The 5,280-nt window shown below is 48.4% G+C and overlaps 1 long non-coding RNA gene across 1 annotated transcript; it reads right to left on the bottom strand.

Annotated features, from left to right (window-relative positions):
- Positions 1–3,073: 3,073 nt before the first annotated feature.
- On the bottom strand, positions 3,074–4,964 carry LOC144385360 (uncharacterized). Its single transcript, XR_013451610.1, has 4 exons — positions 4,407–4,964; positions 4,230–4,310; positions 3,441–3,752; positions 3,074–3,238 (listed from the first exon to the last, which is right to left on the bottom strand). It is a non-coding gene; the product is annotated as an uncharacterized LOC144385360 (long non-coding RNA).
- Positions 4,965–5,280: the final 316 nt, after the last annotated feature.

Raw genomic sequence — 5,280 nt, 5'->3', positions numbered from 1 at the left:
TGGAGCAGTACATTACAGACTCATTAGCGTCGGGCCTCATTCGCCCGACGCTAATGAGATTCATCCGTAACTACAGTCAGGTATCAGGACCACTTACCCAGCTGACGTCCTCCAAACTCCCCTTTTTGTGGTCACAGGCAGCCAAGACTGCATTTAGACGTCTTAAGAACTTGTTTACCTCAGCCCCTGTGCTCTCACCCAGATCCCTCTCTTCAGTTCATCGTGGAGGTGGACGCGTCGGACACCGGTGTTGGAGCGGTGCTCTCCCAGCGATCCCCTGTCGATCAACGAACTCACCCCTGTGCCTTTTTCTCCCGTCGTCTGACCCCAGCCGAGAAGAACTATGACGTGGGTAACCGGGAGCTTCTGGCTGTGGTCCTCGCTCTCCAGGAGTGGAGGCATTGGCTGGAGGGTTCCACACACCCGTTCCTAGTATGGACCGATCACAGGAACCTCTCCTACCTACGCTCGGCCCGTCGTCTGAACTCGCGCCAGGCTCGGTGGGCCCTGTTCCTAGGCCGCTTCCAGTTCACCCTCTCCTACCGTCCTGGGTCGCGGAACATAAAACCAGACGCCTTATCCCGCCAGTTCTCCTCCCCTGTGGAAGACCTTCCCGTGGAGACCATCCTCCCTGCCTCCTGTGTGGTAGGAGCAGCTAGGTGGGAGGTCGAACAGGTGGTCCAGGAGGCACTAGGTGACCAACCCGCCCCGGAGGACTGCCCCCAAGATCGGCTGTTTGTTCCGCCCACGGCCAGGTCCTCCGTGCTCCAGTGGGGACATGCTTCAAAGATCGCCTGTCATCCCGGTTCTCACCGGACCCTCACACTCCTCCGGCAGAGTTTCTGGTGGCCTACCATCGCAGCCGACACCAGGGAATTCGTCTCAGCCTGCTCCGTTTGTGCTCGCAGCAAATCCTCCCACCAAGCGCCCGCAGGCCTCCTTCGCCCACTGCCGATTCCCCACCGCCCCTGGTCCCACATTGCAGTAGACTTTGTTACTGGACTCCCACCTTCGGAGGGTAACACTGTTATCCTTACTATAGTTGATCGTTTCTCCAAGGCTGTGCACTTCGTCCCTCTGCCAAAACTCCCCTCGGCTCTAGAGACTGCCAACCTCCTCGTCCTACATGTGTTCAGACTCCATGGCATTCCTCTGGATATCGTGTCGGACCGGGGGCCTCAGTTCGCCTCTCGGGTCTGGAAAGCCTTTTGCCAAGCGTTGGGGGCGTCTGTCAGCCTTTCGTCTGGGTACCACCCTCAGACCAACGGCCAGACGGAGCGGGTCAATCAGGACCTCGGGTCAGCTCTCCGTTGTGTCTCTGCTAGACACCCTGCCTCTTGGTCCACCCATTTAAGCTGGGTGGAATACTCTCACAACTCCCTGGTCAGCTCCGCCACAGGCATGTCTCCTTTCATGGCTTCCCTGGGTTTCCAACCTCCCCTTTTCCCCATTCAGGAGACCGAAGTGGCAGTCCCCTCAGTCCAGGAACATCTCCGGCGAGCCCGCCGGGTATGGCGCGAGGCCGGTGCGGCCCTCAGACGTACTGCTGCTCGCAATCAGCGATTGGCGGACCGACATCGCTCCCCAGCGCCCCCATATCAGCCTGGTCAGAAGGTGTGGCTCTCCTCTCGGGACATCCCGCTCCAGACCGTGAGTAAGAAACTGGATCCCAGATACATCGGCCCTTTTGAGATTGAGAGAGTGATCAATCCCAGTGTGATGAGACTCAAATTGCCTCCGGAATTACATATCCACCCTGCTTTTCATGTGTCCCTATTGAAACCTGTCTCCACCAGCGATCTGTGCCCTCCGGCCGAACCCCCGCCACCCCCCCGGCTTGTTGACAACCATCCTGCTTACTCGGTCCGGCGGCTGCTGGATGTCCGCAGGCGCGGCCGGGGGTATCAGTACCTCGTGGACTGGGAGGGTTACGGTCCTGAGGCGCGGTCGTGGGTGTCCCGCTCGCTCATTTTGGGGCCGGACTTGTTGAGGGACTTTTATCGGGAGTTCCCCGACAAGCCTGGTAGGCCGCCAGGAGGCGTCCGTTGAGGGGGTGGTACTGTCGTGGTGTGATTTTTGATACTTGTTGTTTTGTGTTCTTCCATTTCCCTGGCAGTAGGAGACGGCAGAGGGCGAGGTTGGTGCTGAACGAGACACACCTGGTTCCCATCCCACCTAATCACTTGTGCGATAAAGACTGGCTCTGCTCGTCACTCCGGTGCCAGAGTATTCCCGCTCGTACCCGCTGCAACTCGTGGCTCCCGGCTCTCTTCTCCCGTGCTCGACGCCAGCCCAGCCAGCTCAACCTCCGTCGTCTCCTCCGCTTCCAGCGCCTTGTGTTTTTGTGTATCCTGCTGTGAGGATTAAACCTTTTGAAGACCATCTCGTCTCCTGTCTCTGCATTTTGGGGTCCACCGAGAACCGCACCGTGACAACACAAAAACAAAGCGATTAAAAAAATCCCTCAACACGTCATTAATCATGGCCTGAAAAACTGCGTTAGTGAGGCCAAATGGCATGACCAGGTAATCAAAATGACCTAAAGAGGTGTTGAAAGCAACACCTGGTCTTCCAGTCTTCCATTCGTCTCCGCGGCGAATTCGAACAAGATGATAGCCCATAGGAAAAATGTGTTGCTCATCTGTTGTTCAATCTCATCTCGCGAGCTCAATTTGAGCATCTCATGTTCATATCATTCTGTGATCATTTGTTTCTGAGTTACTTCTCCTAAGGGTCCCTTAGGAGCAAGACATAAGCTAAAAAGAGACAAGACATGAGTAAGACAAAGGAGGTTAAATTGAGAATACCATTTGAGCAATACTTGAGAAGTGGGATAGACAGTAGAGATCTCATAATTGTATACCCCTGATCTCAATTGTGTCTCGGCCATTTGAAGGAGAATAACATGAGACAAATCTGAGAATTATGAGCCTTAAAAGAGATCTTATTATTGTGTGTCCAACGTCTCTTCCATCTCTTGATTATTTCTCTTTAATGTCTTACTGAAGCTATATATGAGAATGATATCTGAGGTATATTTGAGAAATACAAGAACAAATTGAGAATGCAATTTAAAGATTAATTATCTTTATTAATTAGAAACAACTAAAAACAATACTCAATATTGAAAACTGCATTTGTGTGACACACACACACACACACACACAAAAGAGAGAGAGATCGCGGTCCACATAGCTTGGCCTCCTCAATTGGTTCCCAGTCCGGTAGAGTTGCACATCTGTAAGACAAGAGCATTAAAATCAGTCATGAGTAATTTGACAAAAAAATTACCACATAGACCATATACAACTGCACTTCAGGTTAAAAGGAAATAACACCGTGAGACGTTCATTTCAGTTCAGAGAATTGCAAATCAGCAAGTACGATTTTTTGGCCAATCATGAATATGAAAAAAAGTGTTATCCTTAAAAAAAACGTACTTAGGATTCAGTCAACTTTTTTACAGTCAAGGACCGGCTTTCCTTCCTTTCCTGAGGGGTTGTTTCCAGGGTGACCAAAGGGCACTGCATTTTGACACTCCTCAACAGTGAAGAAATTATCAAAAAGTGCATGAAACAGACGCATGCAATTTGGTTTTGATGCGTGATTCATGGCAGCCAGGCGGAATGATGAGATGAATTGGCCGCTCCCAGGAAACAGCTCCTGCTGGCTTGATGGTGAAGCTAGGCTGCCACCAGATCTCTCTCCAATTAAGTCGCAGAGAGTCTGAAGCTCTCTGACCCGGCCTGTATCTGAAAGGGAAGTGAGCTCGTAAAAAGATGAACGTAAACAATTCTGATCATTAAGCAAAAATAATAGCAAATCATTTTCATCAGGGCCAAGAGTCATTCACATACTATTTACTCAAATACAGTAATGGGGTCTACACACAGCTCCACTACTTCCTGAATTTAAGGCAGCTCCTTGGTTTCCTGTCTTACATTATTGGACAACTGATTAATCCACGTGTGTCTGAGTCACAATGGTCAGACACACGTGGATTAATCAGTTTGTCCAATAATGTAAGGCAGGAAATAAAAGACCAGCCTTAAGTTCAGGAAGTAGTGGAGCTGTGCATAGAGCCTATTCTATTATCATAGATTGGATAACAAAGTTATCCTAATGATGTTTTTCTTTGGTTTTGAACTTTGCCAAATCTGATCGGATAAGGATAAAAAGTGTTGAACTCATGGGCCCAGGCGATTATGTAATAAATATGACAAACCTACCCATAGGGTGGTGGTCCAGCTGTGTTGCGGCCTGTTGCATGTCCCCCGTCAGGTGATGGATTCATCGATGGAAATGAATTTCTATTTGGCCACAACAATTTAGACTGGTATTTTTAGACATTATTAATGTTATGATTATTACCCCCGTATATAACAAACTATTACGTTAATACTTACCAGATTGCTCATTTGGGGGAGGGGAGCTCAGGTCCTTCAATTTTCTGAGTGGGAACCCGTAGCCTCTTTTTTGCCAGGACTTTGTTTTTCTCCATCCGGTTAATGAAAAAAATACATTTTAGATCATTAACGCTAAGTATAACATCAATAGACACAATATTTATGAACTTGCAGATCTGAAATTTCAGAGATAAATAGCTAGTGTACAGCAAAAATAGGAGGGCAAATCCAGTCAACAAAGTCAAATTTAAATGTATTTAAAACATTTAGCTAACACAAGTTAGCTAACGTTAACAATAGCAGTTAGCTAACGTTATCCATTAGCTAACGTTAACATTAGCCGTTAGCTAACGTTAACTTAGCAAACCATCCCATTTTCGACAGTCTGAATACAGTTCGGAGTTTCTTTGTCAATTACTTGTTGGACAGACACCTAATTACCTAATCCCCACCTTCCATTATTATGATAATGTCAAAAGAATTTCATTCTTACCTCTTCGTGGCAGGGGCAAAAGCCAACAGGTGCAGCAGCAGTTACCGACGCACTTCTCTCACCCCAACGAAATTACGAATTGGCGCCAAGACCCGCCCTCCAATCTTCTTCTTCTTCTTCTTCTATTTTTATCTGGCGGTTGATAACTTGTTGTTGTATTACCGCCACCGCTGGACTGGAGTATACCCACAGATTATATTTCATTTATACTATTACATTCTTTTTAAAAGCCCTGTATTCTAGATAACAACATTTTTATTTGTTCAGGTCCTATCCCCTGACCAATCCGCTATCCTAACCTTAACCACTCGAGGTGAAAAGTCTAATCAATCGTGAGCCATGCAATGAGCTGCTTCGTAGGGCGGGTCTTGGCGCTACCAC

This window comes from Gasterosteus aculeatus, chromosome 12 (genome assembly GCF_964276395.1).
Source record: "Gasterosteus aculeatus chromosome 12, fGasAcu3.hap1.1, whole genome shotgun sequence".
Classification (NCBI taxonomy): domain Eukaryota; kingdom Metazoa; phylum Chordata; class Actinopteri; order Perciformes; family Gasterosteidae; genus Gasterosteus; species Gasterosteus aculeatus.
Note: the sequence above shows the minus strand (reverse complement) of the source record. Positions and strands in the feature narration are given on the sequence as shown.